The 24,967-nt window shown below is 34.2% G+C and overlaps 2 pseudogenes; both read left to right on the top strand.

The window, feature by feature from the left end:
* Positions 1-3,821: 3,821 nt before the first annotated feature.
* Positions 3,822-3,927, top strand: LOC120361856 (U2 spliceosomal RNA; annotated as a pseudogene).
* Positions 3,928-8,515: 4,588 nt separating this feature from the next.
* On the top strand, positions 8,516-9,707 carry LOC120367932 (NADH-ubiquinone oxidoreductase chain 5-like; annotated as a pseudogene).
* The last annotated feature ends 15,260 nt before the right edge of the window (positions 9,708-24,967 follow it).

Genomic DNA, 24,967 nt, shown 5'->3' with positions numbered 1-24,967 from the left:
TGCAGCCAACAAACACATGAAATTAAGCTCAACATCACTGATCATTAGAGAAATGCAAATCAAAACCACACTGAAATACCATCTCACACCAGTCAGAAGGGCTATTACGAAAAAGCCAAAAAAAAAAAAAAAAAAAAGAAAGAAAAAGAAAAAAAGAAAAACCAGGTATGGCCATGTGGAAAAAGGAACACTTTTGCATTGTTTGTGAGACTGTACGTTAGTTTAACCATTGTGGAAAATATTGTGGCAATTTCTCAAAGACCTAATACTATTTGATCTAGCAATCCCGTTATTACTGGGTACATACTTATCTGAATATAAATTATTCTATTATAAAAACACATACATACATATGTTCATTGTGGCAATATGCACAATGGCAAAGACACAGAATCAACCCAAATGTTCATCAGTGATAGACTGGAGGTAGAAAATATTGTACATAAACATCATGGATTACTAGGGAGTCATAAAAAGGAAAGAGATCATGTCCTTTGCAGGGACATGGATGGAGCTGGAGGCCAGTATTCTTAGCAAACAAATGCAGAAACAGAAAACCAAATACCACATGTTCTCACCTATAAGGGGGTGCTAAGGTCATATGGACACAAGGGATGAACAACTCTCACTGGAACTTATTGGAGGGTGGAGGGTGTTAAGAGGGTAAAGATCAGCAGAAATGATTAATGGGTACTAGGCTTCATAACTGGATGATAAAATAATCTACAAAAAACCTCTGTGATACAAGTTTACCTATTAAACAAAACTGAACATGTACCCCTGAAATTAAAAGTTAAAAAAATAAAAATTTGGATTAAAAAATTACAATTTGAAGAAAAGGATCACACTCAATGTTCATTCAACCAGACTACACAGCTGGTACTGGACTAAATTGTGATTTCAAAATTAATTTACAAATTTGACAAATGTTCAAAAATGTAAGAGCTACCTCTTTAGAAGCCTATGTACTAAACTTTCTGAACACTTATATTTGTTATTTTCATTCCTCTGAAGTAGGTATGACTATTTTCTCAAAGGTGTCCAAAAGTATAATTTTATATAAATTTTATATAAAATTATTCCATGGCAAAATATTGAGAAAAAAATAAAAATTATTTCATGGCAAAAGATTGAAAACCAAGAAGTCTAACTCTAAAGTTATGCTTTTATCCACTATCTTTCAACTCTCTCTTTCTCAAAAAAAGCTGTTTTCGGAAATTAAACAATTTGTTAGGCTTTAAAGAATTGCTGTACATTTTTAAATAATGTCAGATGACTTTTCAACCCACAGAATGTGTGTGTGTGTGTGTGTGTGTATACGTGTATTTGATATTCCCAATCATGCAGTTGCTAGCAGCATTATTTACAATAGCAAAGATATGGAGTCAAAGTAAGTGTCCATCCACAGGTGAATTAATCAAGAAAATGGGGGATATATACACAATGGAATATTACTCAGCTGTGAAAAATCATGTCTACATGAATAAATCTGGAGGATGTTATATTAATTAAAATAAGCCATGCACAAAAATACAAATACTGTATATTTTCCTGCATATTTGGAACCTAAACAATTTGATCTTATAGAGGTATTAGAATAAAATGATTGTTACCAGATCCTGGGGTTTTTAAGAGGTAGGGGATGTTGTGAAGATATTGGTCAAATGATACATAATTACAGTTAGATAAACAAGTTCAAGAAACCTATTGTACAACATGGTGACTATAGTTAATGATGATACACTTTATTCTTGAAAAATATTAAGACATCCATCCATTAAGTGGATGTTAAATGTTCTCACAAGAAAAACAATGACTATGTGAGATAAGCTAAATTTAAGCATACAAAAATGTATACATGCTTCAAAATATCATCTGTTATATGATACATACAATTTTACCTATCAACTTAAAAATAAATTAAAATGATTAACAGTGAATCATTCTATAAAGCTGCATGCTTTTTTTTCCAGGAGTGATTAGATGTTGATTTTCAAACTATGAAGGGTTGATGTCTTCTATGATGAATGATTTGGTGTTTTGCTGGGTGTATATACCAGAAAATAAAACAGAAGAAATTAACTGGGGAGGGCTGGCAACAAAATTATCGGATTATCGGATTGCTGAGGAGTATTAAACGGAGTACGTAGGAAAGGAAATGCTGGTAGGAGCAAAGCATTAGTTTTGAAGAAAATTGTAGATCCTTGTACTGGGAGCACAAGAGAATAAGGAACTGAAAAAACCATAAAAATAAAAGGAAACAATATTAGAGTTTATGACTTAAAAATTGAGAATTATGTTAAAATTCAGACTGTGGCCATGCATATGGAAGTTAGGGTCATTGAAATGAAAAACAAACAAAAAAAAAAAAAAACAGAGGATGAGATTGTTGAATCAGTAAGCATAGTGGTTTTATTTTAGGTTGTAAAACAATAGAGTTATGTTAAAGTTAGTGACAACTTAAGCAGGTTTTTCACATATGTAAAATACTATGGTTTAAACCTTCTATAAAATGACTTATCTGATTGTGTAATGTTTACCTGAGTGCTCTGTTTAGTGATAATAGTAGCAAACAGTTATAACAAATAATTATAGCAAATAATTTTTAATATAAAATGTTATAGATGTATACCAGATATTTTGTTAATTTTGTTTTGCAGAAGCCAAATACACCTATTTTTTTTCCTTGCCCACACGTGTGATTTTATTGTGGTTAACACAGTAGAGTGTAGCATGGTCTAAAACCCTGGTCTAAGGCTGGGAGCAGTGGCTCATGCCTGTAATCCCATCATTTTGGGAGGCCAAGGTGGGCAAATCACCTGAGGTGAGGAGTTTGAGACCAGCCTGGCCAACATGATAAAATTCCACCTCTACTAAAAAAACAAAAATTAGCCAGGCATGGTGGCAGGCACCTGTAATCTCAGCTACTCAGGAGGCTGAGTCAGAAGAATCCCTTGAACCCGAGAGGCAGAGGTTGCAGTGAGAGGAGATTGTGTCATTGCACTTCAACCTGGGTACCAAGAGTGAAACTGCATCTCAAAAACAAACAAACAACAAAAAACCTGATCTAAAATTAACATTATATTTTTTACCTTAACCTCTTTTCAATCTGTTTCCTTGTTATATGAAAATGGAAGACACTACTGATTACCTATTCAATAGCAACCCTCAAATCTTTATATTTCTAGCTAACAAAGTCATTTCCCCACGATAGAGGTCAGATACATGAAGACTCATTTTGGTTTCTTTTTTATGTAAAGTTTGGCTATATGAGCAAATTATGACCAGTTACTCTCGAGAGAGAGCTTCTGCTAGGAGTGGAAGTAGGAGTGCATGTGGAAAGCAGCTCCTCATGATAAAACAGAAAAATGAAAGAAAAAACAACTTCGTTTTAGAGAATGCCTTGTGTGGGTTTGATGGGTGTTTCTGCAGCTGCAATATGAACAAAGAGAGATATTACTGATACACCGTAGGTAGAAAGAGGTAGGAAGTTAAAACTAAACTAGAACTACCTACCTGCAGACAAATTGTAAGGAAAAATTGCACATATTATGCAATATAACTCATCATTTTATCATAATCTACACTTGTATTACCACTACCTATAATCATATGGTTAGTTGAGCTTTTAAAACAGTCATAATACAACACTGAATGTTATTAGTTTTGTTTACCAGGTTAAGTTAAAAAATGAAGCTCTGTATTAGGGCTAAAAGAGAAGATGAAGTGTGTGAGTGGTAATAGTAATACAACTTTGGAAGAGAATAATGCATTTTCAATCAAACAGTAAGTGTTTGATCAAAAAATAAGATTATACCTAAATATCTATGCCTTTTGACTAAGATCAAGTGTAGTATCTGTTCTCACTTATCAACAAGAGTTACTGTTCTTATAAGTTAAAAATATTAAAAAAGTGTTTTTCTTCATTTTAAAATAAGAACATAACCTTACCTTCCTTCAAAATGACTATTTTCATATAATGTTCATTTAAAAATAATTTAAAAAGACATTTATTAGGCAAATTGCATTAACTGCATTGATTGCAAACTATATTAATTCTATTGAAGATTAAATCCTATTCTTTCTTTTTAACATCTGGTCCTACATTTTAAATACAAACTTAAAATGCAATTAATATTGACACCTTTTGATCCAAAGCTTTGAAGTGGAAAATTGGAATATAGCTAGAGGATGTTTGCTATGTAACCTTTTAAATGCTCCAGCTTGAACTATAGACCCTTATGCAAGCAGACTAAATGTACTATTTGGGGCATGCCAGCCTATTTCTAGGAAGATGATTGTCTAATCATTTCAGAGAAAATGTCAGAGCATTTTCCCAGCAGATATTGGTAACAACACAACACAGCTGCAAATGTAAATTCTTCCAGACATGACTTCAGCCTTGAGAGTCAGCTTTACTTCCTTCCTTAAAAGCTCTTTGTAATCAAATAGTAAGTATGCATGTAGAGGCGATATGTATGTTAATTAGCTAGAACATGATTATCACTTCACAATATAGAGGTATATTAAAAACGTTAACTTGAACACCTTAAATACATACAATATTTATATTTCAATAATAGAAAACTGTCTAAAAAAAGAAAAAACAATCAGCCCTAAGGGGAAAAAAAAAAGATTTTACCTGCCCTTAAAATATTTGGAATAATTAAGTCCCAAAATTTATTATAAACTATAATAAGTTTACAGATACCTTTGAAAACTTTATTTATAAGCCAAGAAAAATCTTGAACTCAAAAATGAACTTAGATATTTAAACTGGATGTTTGAAAGTCTCTAATTTCTTGCAGAGTAAGAAATGACACTTGCTATTTCTTTGTCTGCCAGGGTAATATACAAACAGTAATTTCTTTAAATATGTAGTTAATTGTGTTTGTGATAGAGAAAAGCTGTGGCCACTTAATTATTTTATTTTAGAGTTAAATCTTTTACTGTAACTGTGTGTTTGAGAATAAATACTATGCAGTTTTTGTAAGACAAAGTTGACTAATCCTCAGTGTATTTCTTAGAAAATGCCTTTTTATATAGGCCTCCATGTCTTTCCTTTCCAGTCAGAGATACTTCATGGTGAATTTAAGCTTTGCCTTTTACTTTTGTTGACATGTGACTTTGAAAGTTACTTACTGATAGATGGGACAAGTGAGTTAAGAAGGCAGTGAATTACTAAGATTACACTTTGAAGCCATCAAATAGAGGCTATGGATTTAGCTATAAATATCTTTCTGATTATCCATAAAAACATTGTTTATACACATATTTTTTACTTCAATGATGTTATTTCTTTTATTTTCTAGTTGATTTAAATCCTATCTTCTTTCACGTAACACATTATAGTAATTAACATGATAATGAGCACATAAAAAGTACATAATATATTTTTGTTGAATTAAGAAACTCATGATGTATGACCATGAAATGAGAAATTGATTAAAGAGGTGAAGGGTTGTCTTCTATTCCTGGCTCTGTTTCAAATAAACAGTCTATTGTCTAGTTTTTGTTTACTTTTTAAATTATTATTACTATTATTTAACTGGATTTGCCTTTAAAACATTTTTATGAATGTAAGTTTCATCTTTTTGCGAGTTTATGTTGTCGGTTATTTTATTAAATGTTACCTATGTTTTATTTTTTCTAGGTGAACTAGTAGAAAACTTAGGCACTTTAAGATACCTAATTTATTTTTTTTATTTTTATAACTGTCATTTATTTACAAGCTGCATTCTCAAAATTTTCTAGGTCACTAAATATTTTTTTCAAATGTATCTCCCCTAGATGATTGGGGTAATTATTTTTACTATTATGATTTTGTTTGTTTCCAGAACCTCTCCTTAGTTCTTCATCTAAATTTACTATTTATGATTCAGATTTGTGATGTTCTCACTTATCAACAGGAGTTACTGTGGTATTGGTTCAATTTCTAACTACTGTTGTCCTTCTTAACTGTCCTTTAGTTATGGGTATATTCATTGGATTTTTCCTAGAGCACGTATTCCATAAATAGCACCTGCTATTTTATGACTACACTTCATAACCTGCTCTTTCATGAAGAGATTTCATAATCATTTATTACCTTTCCATATCTAGTTAAATTTTTTGCAGGTATTCTGTTAATTCAAGAAAAATTTCAACTATATTTTTATTATTGTTATTCTCTCTGTAGAAACTCTGAAGAATTTCCTGAATCAGGTTTTCTTTATCATTCATTCAGTTACGAAAAAAAAAAAAAAGGTCTAAACTTTCTTCATTCTCCTGGATCTTGCAATGTTATGAAAAGCACAAGGAATCTGGCTCTTCTTCAATCCCCAAATATATTTAAGGTAGGTTAATTTTGGCAGTTCTTTGGTGATTTTTATTATGTATGTTTAGTTTGGACTCTACTATTTCAAGAATGCTCTTGAGTTAATCCTTTTATTTTTTCATATACTCACCAGATTTGTTCTTTGCTCTTTCTAAAGCTAACACCATCTCTTGAGCTAGGTATTTATGTTCCTTTGAAACATACTTTAGTTACTTCTGTTGGAAGGTAACATTTTGGCTTAGTTCCCATGCCAATCTGAATCTTCTTCCCAAGGCATTTTGAGTATAGGCTTTCTTCACTGAATACAGGCTTTCCTTATTAATATGTGCTTCTTGGCATTGTTAAAATCGTATTCAAATTTTTATTCACCTTGGTGTCTACTGTGCATGCATGACTTTTTACATAATAAGTATTTGTTGTGCATCTTACTAAGTGGTATATAAAATTTATCACAATCTGGGTTATCACTACTTAGGACCATGAACACACTATGGTGATGGAGTTAGAGTTTGTTTAGATATGCAGAGCTGAAAACATATGGGCTGGGCATGGTGGCTCAAGCCTGTAATCCCAGCACTGTGGGAGGCCAAGGTGGGCAGATCACCTGAGTTCGAGAGTTTGAAACCAGGCTGACCAACATGGAGAAACCTCATCTCTACTAAAAATACAAAATTAGCTGAGCATGGTGACGCATGCCTATAATCCCAGCTACTTGGGAGGCTGAGGCAGGAGAATCACTTTGAATCTGGAAGGCAGAGGTTGCAGTGAGCCAAGATCTTGCCATTGCACTCCATCCTGGGCAACAACAGCCAAACTTCCTCAAAAAAAGAAAGAAAGAAAGAAAAGAAAGAAAGAAAGAAAAAGAAAGAAAGAAAGAAAGAAAGAAAGAAAGAAAGAAAGAAAGAAAGAAAGAAAGAAAGAAAAAGAAAGAAAGAAAGAAAGAAAGAAAGAAAAAGAAAGAAAGAAAGAAAGAAAGAAAGAAAGAAAGAAAGAAAGAAAGAAAGAAAGAAAGAAAGAAAGAAAGAAAGAAAAGAAAGAAAGAAAACATAGACACACACTCATACTACTGGGATAAACTTAATTTTCCCTGGTAATATTTAAATAGATACAGGAAAGTTTCCCAAATGTTGAGAATCCTAGAGGAAAGTAGAAAGCCCTCTTTTTGTTGTTGTTTGTTTTTTTCTCCAGTAGCAGCTACAACAAACCAATTTAAAATTACTTATTGCCTACTCCTCCGTAAGCCACATAGCACTTGTTATTACAGCTATCCTAATTCAGAACCCTTGAAGCTTTACAGGTGTGGTCACCCTTCTGAGTGCTCATGAACTCTCTTCATTCTCACTATTCTGCCTATCAAATTCAAACTACGAACAAGTCCATAGCTGAACTGCATTACTTACCCGAGGCTTCAAACACTAACAGCCTCATGATGACTTCTCACAAATAGTACTATTCTTGCCTTGCCCCCTACCATTAATCTAGTAGGGAAACTCTTTGTGACTATGGCCTCATTCTCTTGATCAAATATCACTTTTATACTTATAGGACTTAATATACTAATTACAGCCCTTTACTCCCTGTATATGCTAATGACAACACAAGGAGGGACACTTTATTACATTAACAGTATCAAACCTTCCTTTACATAGGAAAATATATTAATACTTATACATCTAGCGCCTATCTTCCTATTATCCTTAAATCCTAAAATTATTTTGGGGTTTACATGCTGTACCTATAGTTTAACCAAAACATTAGATTGTGAATCTAACAGTAGAAGCCTGCAACTTCCTATCTACCGAGAAAGTATGCAAGAACTGCTAACTCATGCCCCCATGCCTAACAACATGGCTTTCTCAACATTTAAAGGATGGTGCAACTCCAAATATAAGTAACAAATATGTATGCTTCCACTGCTATAACAGCCCTAATCCCCTAATCTTATCAATTATTATTACCTTAACCCCTGCAAAAAAGGTTCATACCCATATTATGCAAAAACATCTATTGCATGTGCCTTCATCATTAGCCTCATCCCTACGATGCTTATATGCACAGACTAATAAGTCATAATCTCAAACTGACATCGAATGACGATCCAGACTTGCAAACTCTCACTAAGCTTCAAATTAGGCTACTTCTGTACAATATTTATCCCAGTAGCACCATTATTTCCTGGTCTATTGTAGAATTCTCAATATGATCTATAAACTCGACCCTAACATTAATCAACTTTTCAAATATTTACCTATTTTCCTCATCAAAATATTAATTCTGGTTACTGCCAACAACCTCTTTCAGCTCTTTATTGGATAAGAAGGCATAGGAATTATATCTTTCTTACTAATTGGCTGATGGTAAGGACAAGAAGATGCTAATACAGCACCCTGCCAAGCAGTCCTGAACAACCGCATCAGCAATATAGGCTTTATTTTAGCTATAGCATGGTTCCTCTTGTCCCCCAACACATGAGAATTTCAACAAACATTCTAGATCCTACCCCCAACTCTCTTCCATTGATTATCCTTCTCTTAGCAGCAACAGGAAAGTCAGCTCAATTTGGCCTCCATCTCTGACTTCCAACCACCATAGAAGGTCCAACCCCAACCTCAGCCCTACTCTACTCAGGGACTGTAGTTGTAGCTGAAGTTTTCCTGCTCATCCACTTCTACCCTTTAATAGAAAATAATTTATCAATCCAAAAATTTACATTGTACCTGGGGACTGTTACTACCTTATTCACAGCAATCTGTGCTCTAACGCAAAATGACATCAAAAAAATTGTAGCATGTCCACTTCAAGTCAGCTAGGATTTATGATAGTCACAACTGGCATTAATCAACCATACCTAGCATTTCTTCACATCTTCACCCATGCCTTTTTGAAAGTTATATTATTTATATGTTCAGGATCCATCATCCATAGCCTCAATGATGAGCAGGACATCTTGAAAATAGAGGGCTATTCAAGACTATACCCTTCACATCCTCCTCCTTTATTATCGGCAGCCTCGCACTTAGGTATGCCTTTCCTCACAGGCTTTTACTCTAAAGACTTCGTCATTGAAACTGCAAATGCATCACATACCAATGTCTCAGCCATTTTTATTACTTTTATTGCCACCTCCTTGACAGCTGTCTATAGTACCCACATTATTTTCTTCACTCTAATAGGAGAACTTCATTTCATGACTCTGATTACTATTAATGAAAATAACTTGTTTCAAATTGACTCAATTAAGTGCCTAACTGTCTGCAACATCTTCACTGGATTCCTCACCAACAGTATGATTCCTGCTTCATCCCCACAAACAACCAACCATGCCACTCCACCTGAAACTCACAGCCATAGGTGTGATCACCTTAGGCTTCTCTCCAGCAATGGAGCTTAATTTTATAACTAATAACCTTAAAGTAAAATACCCATTACAGACATTCAAATTCTCCAATATATTAGGATTTTACTCAGCAACAATTCACTGTACAACCCTCGCCCAACTCAGGTCTATTCATAAGCCAAAATTTGGCCTCAATTCTACTAGAACTAATTTTACTAGAAACATTTCTACCAAATACCACATACCACTACACAAACCCAAATTTTCAACATCTATTACCATGTCTACTCAAAAAGGCCTAATTAAAAATCTACTATCTTTCCTTTTTCATTCCATCCCTCTAACCCCACTCCTAGTTATCTAATCTATTACCCCAAGTAATTTCAATTGCAACATAAATAATAACAAATGATGATAAAACAGCAACTACCACTAATCAACACCCATAACTTTGGAAGGCAGCCATACTCACAGAATCTTCACACAATGACCCCACCCTCTCACCCTCAAAATGCATTCAACTCTCTATGATATTGAAATCAATTGTGATCCCCACTCCATTCTGCTCAACTATTCACCAAAAGAGCATCAGCTCTATTATTAGTACTAATAACAAAGCCCCTCAGATGCCAATACTTGATCCTCATGTTTCAGGATACTCCTCAGTAGCCATTCCTGTAGTAGAGCCAAAAACAACCATCATGCCACCCTAATAGATAAAAAAGACAACCCCTCAAAAGCCCCACTAATATTCAACACAATACCACAACCTAAAGCACCACTAAAAACTAGCCCTCGACATCTGTAAATAGAGGTTTCCAAGAGAAACCTACACACTCTATAACCAAAAGGACACCTAATAAATATATAGTCTATGTCATTATTTTCATATGGACTATAACCATGGCTAATAGCATGAAAAATCATTGTTGTATTTCAACTGTAAGAATGCTAATGACCAATACCTGCAAAACACAGCCACTAATAAAAATTATTAATTGTTCTTTGATCTTCCCACACCATCTAACATTTCTACATGATGAAACTTCAGCTTACTTATTGGTGCTTGCCTAACCCTCCAGATCATTACAGGACTGTTTTTGGCCAGGCACTACACAACCACCTTCTCTTCAGTCACTCAGGTCTGCTGAGATGTAAACCACAGCTGAATGATCTGCTATTTTCATGCTAATGGTGCATCAGTATTTTTCATCTGTCTCTTCTTATACGTTAGCCAGGGCTTATACCAGGGATCATTTACACTTCCAGAAACCTGAAATATAGGCATTATCCTCCTACTCACAACTATGGCAACAGCATTCGTAGGCTACGTGCTCCCATGATGTCAGATATCATTTCGAGGCATTACAGTGATTACAAATCTACTACCAGTCATCCCATGTATTATTGGAACTGACCTTGTGCAATGAATCTGAGGTGGATTCTCAGCTGACAAAGCCACCCTTACACGATTTTTCCCTTTCCATTTCAACTTATCCTTTATTATTACAGCTCTAAAAGCTGCTCATCTTTTATTCTTACATGAAACAGGATCCAGTAACCCTTCAGGGATTTCATCAGACCCTGACAAAATAACCTTCCACCCCTATCATACAACCAAAGATATTTAGGTTTAATTTTTCCCTTCTTCCTTCTGATAACTCTAGTGCTATTTTCCAAAAATATTTTAGGTTTAATTTTTCTCCTCCTCCTTCTAATAACTCTAGTACTATTTTTGCCTGACCTCCTGGGCAACCCAGATAACTACACTTTAGCCAACACCCTCAACATCCCACCCCACATGAAGCCAGAGTGGCATTTTTTGTTTGTCTAGGCAACCTTATGATCCATCCCTAATAAACTAGGAGGCATATTGGACCTTATATTTTTCATTGTTAGTCTAGAATTTATATCTGTACTTCACACGCCTACACAACAATGTGTAATATTCTGACCATTGAGTCAATGCCTATTCTGAATTTTAGTGACTGACTTATTTACCTCCATATGAGTTGGAGGACAGCCAGTTGAACACCTTTCCATCACCATCAAGCAGACAACATCTATTATGTACTTTTCTACCATCCTCACTCTTATACCACTCACTGGCCTAATTGAAAATAAACTACTGAAATGAAGATGCCCTTGTAGTATAATTTAATGCTCTGGTCTTGTAAACCAAAAATAGAGGATCCTCTCTCCAGGACAACTTGGGAAAAGAGCATCCTGCTTCACCATCAATACCCAAAGGATCCCGCCTCACCCAACACCCAAAGCTAAAACAACATTCCCTGAATTCTTTCTCAGCATATACTTCAACTACCATGTCAGTATTAATCAACTAGCACTATTATAATAGTGCTTTTATGTACTTCATGCATTACTGCAAGTGCCCATGAATAATATATAGTACTGTAATTGTTTATTCACGTCTAGTACATTCATACATAATACATTAAAAACTTAGTCCATATTCATATAAGCATGCATTAGCAATTTCTTAACTGTCACATATCATCATTATTGATTGTAGAAGATCTGCCCCACATAAGATATTGACCAATACTGTAAATTCTTAATATTGCATAGTACATGTATTCATTCATCGGACATAGCACATTTCAGTAAAGATGTCCCTCATCAACATGAATATCCCCTACCAATTTTTGGTCTCTTAATCTACCAACCTCTGAGAAATCATCTTCCCACTTGGGAGTGCTACCCTCCTTGCTCCAGGGCCATGGCATTTGGGAGTGACTATACTAAAACTATACCTGGCATCTGGTTCTTACTTCAAAGCCATAAAATTAAGATTGCCTACATGTTCCCCTTAAATAAGACATCTCAATGGACTAATGACTACCACTCTGTTAACCAGTAATGAGAGCACTGTCATGCATTTGGTATGTTTTAACTTTGGGGGTGCTGTGACTCAGCATGGCAGAAGCCTGATTCCTGTCAAATCCATTGTACCTGAAATTATATTGAATATTCCAGACTGACATAAGAATCATAAGGTGTTAATTAATTCATGGCTGAAGGACATAACAATTAATCAGTAGACACTCATGCATGCACATACAGTCACACATGCACGTACACTTATGCAGGCATGTACACTCACACACGCATGCTCTATTTCAAGAACTGTTTCCAATTAAATTTGCAACCCCCCTCCCCATCTCTGACTTCATCATCAACCTAGGCAAATATACCCTTGGCAAACCCCAAAAACAAGGAACTAAAATGCAACCAAGTCAGAGCCAGACATCATATTTTAGCCATGAACACTCCAACAGCTACCCCTTGATTGACGTAATTTTCTAAAAAATCTTCAGGCCCTCCTACTTAATAAATCCTCCATTATGTATAATAAATATATTAACTAAACTTTTGTCCTAATACTAACATAATACCTGGAGCATACCCCTCTGAAAGCACTTTCCCAATATACCATACCCCTAAATCAACCATACTCTAATTGTGAATAACCCTATCAGCCAAACTTCTGCCAATTCAACTTTAAAAACCCTGAATTTCTCAAGCTGTAAATAACTATTTACATTTCTTTCTTTCTCACATTTTAATTTTTCACTTAAGTATTCTATGTTGTTAATATATAGACCATTAACTTGCTTAACCATTCAAAGCAAGACACTGAAAATGTCTAGATGGGTCCACACAACCACATAAACAGATAGGTTTGGTCCTGGCCTTTTTAATTAGATCTTACTAAGATTACTCATGCAAGCATCCCCTACCCAGTAATATCAGTATGGTGCAGCAACCATAGACCAAAGAGCCTTTAGGTCACTATGTGATGCTTTAATCCTGAAAAGCTGTCCCTATGTTTAATCTTGCAGCAAATTTTGGTGGAAATTTAAGAAAACCTAGTCAATTGTTACCTTGAATCAATATCTATTCAACTGAATCTTTAAATAGAAACTATATGAGTACCCAGCTAGAGTATCATCTTTAGTATCTGCTGCATACTGGAGAAAATGGCTTAAGACACAGATTGAAATGGAGCATTTTACTATAATGTCCATTCTTCCCCAAATTACTAGACTAGTATTAGAGCCTGCCTGTGCAGAGAGACCCCGACTGCTATAATGAAACTTACATCCCATTTCATAAACCCATTTGCTATCTAAGAGTTGAGGAAAATAACAGATAATCAAATAGCACGCAAAAGGTAAATATAAAGCAAGCACTCACTCATTGTTACTCAAGGAAATTGTAAATTCTTGGACTGAATAATTGAGACCTTTGACAACATAAATTGTAAATTGTTTAAGCTAGTACTAGCTCTCAAAATTCTTTGCTGTTATTTTTTAGAAAGCAGCATTTCCTTTTTTCTCCATATAAAAATTTAAGCATGAAATTATAGAAATATGTTTTTTACTTAGTCATATGCTTTTGTGTTTTTTGTTGTTTGTTTTTTTGAGATAAAGTCTCTCTCTTGTCCCCAGGCTGGAGTGCAATGGTGTGATCTAGGATCATTGCAACCCCTGCCTCCTGGGTTCAAGTGATTCGCTGCCTCAGCTTCCTGAGCAGCTTGGAATGCAGGCACCTGCCACCATGCCTGGCTAATTTTTGTATTTTTAGTAAAGTCAGGGATGCACCATGTTGGCCAGGCTGGTCTTCAACTCCTGACATCAGGTGATCTGCTCACCTCGGCCTCTGAAAGTGCTGGGATTATAGGCATGAACCACCACGCCCAGTCTGCTGATATGTTTTTTAACTATTATTTTTGCTTTTCAAGTACAATTAGGAGATGAAAAGATACGGAAAGAAATGATGGAAGAAGGTACTAACATAGTCTCCATTTTCTAACAGTAGAAGAAATTATAAACAGAAATGAGTAGTGTTCTGATAGCTCCAAGGCAGTAATATTATTTTATTTATTATATGGTGTTACATAACATAGAATTAAAGTGGAATTATGTGATACTGTTGTGTTCTAAAGTCATTGTTGGGTGTTATCGGGCATAAAGACATTCCTTAAAGTGGTGGTGTGATTTTCCTGCAAATAATTGTTATCTTGGGCCATAGTTACCATCATTGTGAAAAGGTTGATGATCAGTACAAAAATAAGGACAATTGAGGTAGGGCTTAAATTAAATAGACACAGCTGCTTGCAGTGGCTTATTCCTGTAATCCCAGCACTTTGGGAGGTCCAGGCAGGAAGATTGCTTAAGGCCAAGAGTTCAAGACCAGCCTGGGGAAAGAAGTGAGACCTTATCTCTACAAAAACTGAAATAAATAATTAAAGAAAACAAAAACTGGGTGTGGCGACAAACATTTATAATCCCAGCTACTTAGAAGGCTGAGGCAAGGGGATCACTTGAGCCCAGGATTTTGAGGTTACAGTGAACTATGACCATACCAGTGTACTCCAGTCTAGGTGACCTAGTAAGATCTGTCTTTTAAAAAATAATCAAATAAAAGAAAGGTAAAACCTTTTTCTAGAATCTCACTTTCCAAATGGGATCCAAAGTACATGAAGGTACCAATATATTATTTTTCAATAGGAGGGGACACCTCTGCAATACATTAACAGAATAAACTTTTGAGAAATAGTATAGCCACATATTTGCTTTCTTTGTTGTATTTACATGCTTTTTATAGAAAGTATCTGGTTCTCCGCAGTCATTGTAGTGATTGAAGGGAAAGATATGTAACTGTTTCTGGAAAAACAAAATAAATATTAAAAATTAGAAATCAGGATTTTGTCAGATGTTTAAACTCCCCCATAAGTATCTATACAAGAATCCCAAAAATTGTAGGAGAAGGAGAAAAAAACTCAACTCCTTGTATACAGCAGCAAAGAGTTCAGTGGCCACTGAAATTCAGTTTATTTAGGGAAATAGAATTTTTCAGCTTGATGAAATAAGATCATATATTATATAAAATTGTGAGGAGATTAATTAATGTCATAGAATCCATTTTTAATTAAAATAAACTTAATCACAAGTGAAAATAAATTTACAGCCAAAAATCTTGCAATGAAAAGGTCTGTAAAAAGATTAAAATTAACCAGAGATTTTGTAGGAAGGGATTAGCAAATTTATTTTTCACTACTCTACATCTACAAAATGACAAAATATGCCTTAGATTTAGAATCAAAGTCCATTTTTGCTGATAAATGCCATTGTCCAGATAATAATTCTATATTTGCCGCTTTTACTGTAAAAGGTTCTACAGTTTCTTCTTCATTTTGTGTGTAACTACCTTGATCCATCCACATTCCCTGTGATGCTTGACTTCTGAATGACTACCACTGGGACAGAGTTTTTTGTTCATCTGTTAGGTTTCTAGTCCTTTCTAATGCTTCTGGTTGGCTCCTTTATTTCTTTGGCAAAGCCTTAATGCTTGTGACATTTCAACTGGTTGCTGTCAATTAGAAAAATACAAGCAGGGCAAGAAGCCTTCTGAAGATAACTCTTCGTTCATTTTAGTTCAATATTCACACCCTGCTCTCTCTCTCTGTCTCACAAACACCACACACACACACACACACACACACACATACACACATACACACACACACTTACTTTTAACCTTTCTGTTTATACATAATTTACACTGAACTTCCCAGGCAGTAAAACATGGCTGATCATTTGATCAGTTCTTAAAATCATTCCACTGGGATTATCTACCAGGCCATTTTAAGCACTCATTTAGAAAACAGGCATAGGGAAACTCATTTGTAATAAATTCCAATTATTGTAGAGTAGTATATAGTCCAGATATTCTTGAACTCTGAAATACTAAGCATGATTAAGTTTACCTCTTTTAGCAGCTAAACATCAGTGGAGTTATCTGCTGAGTCATTAAAATGAAGTATTCTTTTTTGAAGAGATGAAATGTTGATGTGCTTTCAAAGTTTCCTGTAATGAAAGCTGATTCTTAAACTTTGTGTCTAATTTGTTTCTGCTGATACATATGAGCTCCAGGCCCCTACATGGCCTTTAGAGTTTGCTCAGTAACACACTTCAGTATTTACTACCAACTTGATAGCATTTTTAATTTAGTGAAGCAAAATGGTAATGTAATAGTGTCTCTAAAGAAAAAACAGCATCATTATTTTGTGGGTGTTAAATTCCTCTAATGAAATCAATTCCAATTTATGCTCCTTTTGTTATAATATATAACTTTCTTTAAAGTACAAATATTCAGCTGCCTGTAGTAATGGCATTGCATGCTTCCACTCACAGTGTCCCTGCTATTGAGATTGATGACTGAGAAATAAAGCCAAGATTGGAGGGGTTGAGTGTAGGCTAAGCATATTTGCTTTGAATACAAAAAACATTGCCAAAGAGATCTTTTCTTTTTGCTTTGAAGAATGCAGGAACACCTTCTTTTCAACAATGGATTCAAATAACAGAAAACCAGGAACTGGGGAGAAAGCTGGTATTACTGAAAACCAAGGTAATGGCAGAACTGTGCTCATGTGTCTCACCATTCACTTTTTTTAGAGATGCTGCAGCTGTTTTTGATGGGTCATTGGTGTTTACTCTGAAAAGAAAATAAAGTCTGATGTTTTCTGTGACTAAAAGCATCATAAACTGGATTGAATGTGAATAACAGTTACTTATTCAGTCATTTGCAATGTGCTTGGGTACCAGGCATAGGAATATAATGAGGGCCCTGGTGCCATTGAACTAAGTAAGTTATAGATATTAAGGAAATTTCCACTTACCTAGTAATTATGCAATATGCAAATTATGAGGCTAGGTAAATTATTTCGCTAAATTTGCCTAAAAGGCAAAGCACAAGATGGAAGATTCTGGCTTTGTACCATCTGGCACACAAAAAAACACGGTTAAAATATTTTATTTCCCTTATAACATGTTGCCTAGACAAGTTGGCGCACAGAAACAAGATTGTTCTCTGCAAAATTGTCAAAGAATGAAATTTGTATTTTAATTACCTATCTCTTACCTAAACAGCGGTCATGATCCCATGCCACATGACCTGTGCTCAGTGACCTTAAACTTGCCTTCTTGCTGCTGAGCGTAGTTTCAGGTCGCAAGGTCGCAATGCACAAGCTTTTTCTCTCCCAGTTCTCATGTACTTATTTCAAGGAAAGTTTTACTTACAATTATTTTAGTAGATTTGAGTGCTTTAAACATGCATACAGAAGCTCTAAACTCTTCAATATGTTTGGAGAGAGGAGAAATTTCCAATGTCTCTGCTTTATTCTCAGCACTTGTCACCTCATTCTGCCTTTTCTTTTTACTAATTAGTATATGGTTGCAAAAGCATTTGGTGCTTCTTTTTTTCAGGAATGTGTCAATCTAAGAGCCGAAAAAGAGTCCCACGTGCCCTAGAATGCCCTGGTCATGATGTTAGCTTGTTGAAATCAATCCCATCAGTGGTTTACAATCAACCCACTGCAAATAGTTAAAGATTAAGTACATAAAAGTTTTTCTCTGAATTAGCACATTGTATTTTATGCACCTGTCTGATGTCATATGAAATATTCTTTAATGGCAACATAAAATAATTGCCAATCATAAGTTAATCCTATAGTAGCAAGTACCTGCTCTGTGCAAGGATATATACTGATCATCCCAAACACATATCAGGCCACTTTGTCAAGGACCTTAAAATATAGCAGAGTTGTGAAATGAATAGGTACAAATTGTGCTGAATACCATGAAAGAAGTATATGACTACTGATTGTTATGAGTATTCTGAAAGAAACTCCATGGGAACATGAAAGAAATTTTAAAGAAGACTTAAAACAGAGGAGCAGAATGGAGGTAGACCTGAGTTATGATCTGAATGTAGAGTCATTGATACTTTGTGATGCATTGGGAATATGGAAATGTTGATTTCAAGTTCTGGCTTAAATAACTGCATGTTTGTAGGTATTCTTTGCCGAAATATGGAATCACAGGCAGACATTTCATGAGTTAAAGAATACCCAGGGTTAAGTTCTTAAGCTTGACATGCTTATGAGATACTTGAGAGGAGAGGTAAAAATGAATTTGGGAGGGGATCCTTAACTAAATCCTCTAAATAATGAATATGTATGATCTGTATGAACAGTCCTAATATAGACCAAAAGACAAATGTAAATATATTATTTCTTGTGGAAATATGCCTTTAGCTATTTTCAAATGCAAATTCTCCACTCATTAATTTTTGTTATGATTATTGCTTGGTAATGTTGTCAATGTTTTTAAAGAATTTTACAGCAAATGTAATTACATGTTACATTTTCTATCTTCTCATTTTGGAGCATTATCTTTCTACTGCACTTTTATAATTTATAGGTTAACAGAAATGTAAAATATGGAATCCAAGCAATTTCCCCTTATGATCTTGTGTCTATTGTTCTATTAATTGAATATATTTGTACAAAGGGAAATTCATAGATTAAATTGAATTTAGTGCTTTTGGAGGCAATTTTATCTACCTACAAATTACTGAGAAATTTTCATAACAGTTTAAGCAACACTTTATTCACAGTATCTTGACATTAATTTCTGATTATTACTTTTGTTTGGAATTGTATGAACCTTGTTAATGTAGAATCTCTAACATAATCTATATAGGCAAATCTTTTCAATTATTGTTTCAGGACTATTCTATACTCTAGGACATTTGTATTTCATGTTTTAAATATCTGGCCCATTTTCCTTGAAATTTCTTCTACCATTTCTTTTTTATGTTCTTGCAGTCTCAAAATATTCTCCAAGTAATCTTCTATATTGCTAACCAGGGTTTCTATTTTAAGATTTTTCAATTTTCTAAGTGAGGTTTTATTTGAACTACTATTTTTTTTATTTCACTGATTCTTATTCATAATATTTTTAATAATGCATATTTTATGTAGGTGTTTTTGAGAAATTTGCCTCTGTTTCATAAAGAAAATACTTTCGAAAGAATTACTTCTGAGACCTAAAAGCTTAAAATGTCTTCTAATGTAAGGAATACTGTTTCATTATTATAAAATTATTTTTCCATTCAATTTATCCTATTTCATTATTGTCAAGTATGCATTTAGATGCTGACTTTGCATTCTCCATTCAGTTTTCTCTCTTTTTCAGAAAACATTCTTTCCATTTCTTAATCTGGGACCTATGACAAAGTTGCTCACAGAAAAGGAACTACCTCTGGCTTGGGTGCCCCAGATCCATAGATGGACAAAGTAGGGAATGTAAATTGGGTTCTAGAGCAATCTGTTGGGGAGTTAGTGTCCTAAGTTATAGTCAGTTCCCTAAGTTTTAGTTAGCTCCCTAAGTTTTAGAGATCAGGAAAAACTAAGATAAAATCTTTTGGTATTAAAGGCAGTTAAATGGGCTCTATTACATCTAAAGAGCTAAGATAAAAGAGAGGGTGAAACACAGAACCCCACTTGATAAAAGCAAAAGGAAAATGTGTGTTGTGTTTGTCTGTGTTGTTTTCTGGCACTTGAAATACCCTCATGCTTCAGCTTCTCTGCATCTGCCTATTTCAATTTGGTTTACTTTTATCTTCAGTAGGATTGGTCTAAGAACACATACAGATGTGTGTTGAATTACTGGTTTATTTTTAATTCTATGACCTAAGAATAATTTTAAATGTCTTTCAACCTATTTTTTCTTATTTGCAATATGAAAATAATGACTCTAATTTTCATCATAGACTTAAGGACAGGTTTCAAGGGAATATTTACAAACATTATTTAGGTTAGTTGGCTCAATAAATACTTTATTAATGTAATTATTATTAACTGTATAACAATAATAGTGATACTACTTTAAAATCTATTCTAAAAATGGGCTACTTTAATATATTTATCAAAATGCAAGATGTTAAGTTTAGGTTAAACTTGATTAAATGCATTTTTATGTTTATAAATAGTAGTACTAATTCATATGTAAATTCATAATTCAAGTCATAAATTATATATGTACATATGCAAATGCAATAATAATTACATAAATAAAAATATTCATATGATAATATAATGATTATATTAAAATATTATTAATATTTCTATGTATAGAAAGAAGGACAAGAAGAAAATCCACCATGGCATTAAAAAGGCAATCACTGTATCATAAGAATATAATTTGTTCTTGTTCTATTTTTTAGTGCTTCAAAACTTTATTTTATAATAATAATAAACATTTTAATTCAGGTGAAAGTAAAAGAGAAGGTCTTGGAGAATTTATTAACTTTTCTATATTTTTATGTATTTCAGAATATCTTGATGTAATAATGTATTCAAGCAAAATGATCTGTTTTCAGAAATAAATCTAGTTAATATTACTCAGTTTTAGGCAGCCATCAAGCAAGTTGAAAGAAATATCCATTCTTAATTTCATAGGTGCTTTACATTTTGCTGGAAGTGACTTTTAGAAGTTTATTAGAAAAAAAGTAACATAATGAGAAAAGCGCAGCAGCCATTAGGAGGTATCACAGTTTATACTCCAGTTTGAAAATATGGATTGCTTAAGAATTGGGAGACAAGGCAAAGACATAAAAGTAAGAGAAGAAGAAGTGAAGGAGTGTACTGCAGTTATTCAGACAACTTGGCTGATTCAGATTCTCTCTAGAAAACTGTTAAGTTCTTTAAAACTTACTTACACAGAGACAATTCCATACATTGTATCTTTAATCCCATTAATTTTGCACCATGCCCAGCATCCCAATATTGGTGATCTGAGTTTTGGCATTATCAACACAGTTATCTACTACAGTGTCTGGTATTTTTATATTTCACTGGCATGATAGGGCAGACAGATAGAAATAATGGAATATGTTTAGAGAACTTGAGCAAACGTGTTTACATTTATTCATAACTCAATTTGTTACTTTGGAGATCCAACCTTTTTTAACTACATTAATTGTTGTTCAAGAGTGTGTTCATGATTTTTTGAAGATATGGGAAAAAACCCAAAAACTTATTTCCCCAACACCAAATGCTATTTGATAATGATCTTTGCTTCATCCTGTACTAATGCTAGGTAGAATACAAACCGAAAAACTAAACGCCTATTGAGAGTAATGATAGCTTTGCAGTTCTCCATCTGACAAGAGAGGTCTCCACACTTTCCATCTAATAGAAGAAATAGAAGATAGACATTTCTGAGACAACCAAGAATCCTCATTTCTGTGCTTTTGTTTCATTTTAATTTCAGGAATCACGAAAAAATAAAATTAAAAGCTAGAAAGAAGTTTAAAGATAATTTGTTGTACCACTCTTCTTTTACGTGTTTGTAAATATGAGTTCTCAAGAGAAAATTATTTGCTAAGTAAGAGTCTAATAATTTGTTAGAGTTACACAAGTCTTCCAGCTGCCTGCCAGTCAATGAATGTTCTATTCTTCATGCAACATAAGCAAAGTCTCTGGGGTGCATTTATTACAGAGAGAAAGATTTAGTATACATACATTACATTTTTTTCTTTTTAAACATAGTTTGGTATTACTATTGACACAAAGTTGTATTCCAGTCAGTTTCAGGATAAAGTCATTTACATATTAATGCTAACAAACACAAATCTAATATTTCTCCTGCTTGATTACATCTTTTTCTATAAAGATAACCTAGAGTTATTTTCCATAATATTCAGTTATATGATTTACACACTGTGAGTTTACTTGAAATATATTCAAAATATGTATTCATTAATATACTGACAACTAATTATTTGCAAATCTAAAACTGGCAACCTATGTCAAATGGCTTATATATTCAAATGATTCTAAACTCTGGAGAGGTCCTAAGAGGTCAAACTACTTCTGAATTAGACAGACTATAATTTTTTCAGGGTGGCATAGCATATAATGAGTATTTCTCAATCAAAACCCATGCTGCCTGTTGTGACATTAGATTTTATTGCCTTCTATATAACACTACCTTTCATATTCCTGGAGCATACAATTTAAGAAAAAAGAGGGAGTCTCTCAAACAGTCACGCAAGATGAAGACTAGAACTGAGATTAATAGATTCTTGCATATATTCAATATATATTTTTAGTACTATATTTTAGGGATAATTCTGAGCTCTGTGGACACATAAAAATACAAGACCCTATCTTGGAAGAGATAACATGTTTATTAGAAGACACACAAATATGCAAATAGGTGATTAAAGCAAAGATCCATTCTTGTTTTAAAAAAGGTAAAAGCAAAATTTTGTGAGACTACAGAGTAAGAAAAGTTCAACATAGTTATCACAGAAAAGAAAACTTTTAAAGTGAATCTTCTAAAAACTTCAAAGAGATGATATAAGATTGTGCTAGAGAGAGAAAGGGTAAGGCAATTTAGGCAAAAATAATCAAAGTCTGAGAACCTTGAAAGAGCATGAAACATAAGGGAAATAATTAGCAATTAAATGTACCTAGACCCACTTGGAATCATCATGCATAATATTCACATAATTAGGGATCTATTATCCAGAGCCTTGGATGCCACTTTGATGGATATAGAATATCTAGCAAGATTTTCTTTTTTTTTTAAACTGTGTTAGGGCTCTAGGGTACATGTGCACATCCTGAATCCTGCAGGATTGTTGCATAGATACATATATGCCATGGTGGTTTGCTGTCTCCATCCCCGCACTCCACCGCTCTCCCCCAGTTGCCTACATCAGACATTTCTCCCAGTGTTATCTCTCCCTATCCTCCCCACCACCCTCTTGCTGTCCCTCTCATTCCCTCCCCTCCACCCCGCCACCTCACCCTGTGTTGTTTCCTTCCCTGTGCCCAGATGTTCTCATGGTTCAACACCTGCCTATGAGTGAAAACATTCGGTGTTTGGTTTTCTGTTCTTGTGTCAGTTTGCAAGACACAAGAACAGAATGATAGTTGCAAAAACTAGAATGATAGTTTCTAGATTTATGCATTTCATGAACTCATCATTTTTTATGGCTGCAGAGTATTCCATGATGTATATGTGCCACATTTTTTGTCCAGTTTATCATTAATGGGCATTTAGGTTGGTTCCAAGTTTTTGCTATTGTAAACAGTGCCACAGTGAACATACGTATGCATGTGTCTTTATAATCCTTTGGGTATATACCCAGTAATGGGATTGCTGGTTTTCTAGGTCCTTGAGGAATTGCCACACTGTCTTCTACAATGGTTGAACTAATTTACACTCCCACAGTGTAAAACTGTTCCTATTTCTCCACATCCTCTCCATATCTGTTGTCTCCAGATTTTTTAATGATCACCATTTTAACTGGTGTGAGATGGTATCTCAATGTAGTTTTGATTTGCATTTCTCTAATGACCAGCAATGACGAACATTTTTTCATGTGTTTGTTGGCTGCATATTTGTCTTCTTTTGCAAAGGGTCTGTTCATATCCTTTTCCCACTTTTGAATGGGTTTGTTTGTTTGTTTGTTTTTCTTGTAAATCAGCTTTAGTTCTTTGTAGATTCTGTATATTAGCTCTTTGAAGTGTAGATTGTGAAAAATTTTTCCCATTCTGTTGGTTGCCAGTTTACTCCAATGTTTGTTTCTTTTTCTGTGCAGAAACTCTTACGTTTAATTAGATCCCATTTGTCTATTTTGGCTTTTGTTGCCATTGCTCTTCCTATTTCAGTCATGAAGTCCCTGACTGTGCCTATGTCCCGAATGGTGTTGCCTGGGTTTTCTTCCAGGGATTTTATGGTGTTAGTTCTTTAAATCCTTAATTTTTAAATCTTTATGTTTAAATTTTTAATCCATCTGGAGTTAATTTTTTAATCAGATGTAAGGAAGGGGTCCAGTTTCAGCTTCCTGCATATGGCTAGCCAGTTTTCCCAACACCATTTACTAAACATGGAATACTTTCCGAATTGCTTGTTTTTCTCCGGTTTATCAAAGATCAGATCATTGTAGATGTGTGGCATTGCTTCCGAGGCCTCTATTTTGTTCCATTGGTCTATATCGCTGTTTTGAAACCAGTACCATGCTGTTTTGATTACTGCAGCCTTGTAGTATAGTTTGAAGTCAGGTAGCATGATGCCCCCAGCTTTATTCTTTTTGTTTAGGATTGTCTTGGCTATGCAGGCTCTCTTTTGATTCCATATGAAGTTTAAAGTGTTTTTTCTAGTTCTGTGAAGAAAGTCAATGGTAGCTTGATGGGGATAGCACTGAATCTATAATTTACTTTGGGCACTTTGGCCATTTTCACAATATTGATTCTTCCTAACCATGAACATGGAATGTTTTTACATTTGTTTATGTCCTCTCATTTCATTCAGGAGCGGTTTGTAGTTTGCTTTGAAGAGATCCTTTACATCCTTTGTTAGTTGTATTCCTAAGTATTTTACTCTCTTTGTAGCAACAGTAAATGGGAGTTTGTGACAATGGGGTCTTCT

The sequence above is a fragment of the Saimiri boliviensis genome, chromosome 1 (genome assembly GCF_048565385.1).
Source record: "Saimiri boliviensis isolate mSaiBol1 chromosome 1, mSaiBol1.pri, whole genome shotgun sequence".
Taxonomy (NCBI): Eukaryota; Metazoa; Chordata; class Mammalia; order Primates; family Cebidae; genus Saimiri; species Saimiri boliviensis.
Note: the sequence above shows the minus strand (reverse complement) of the source record. Positions and strands in the feature narration are given on the sequence as shown.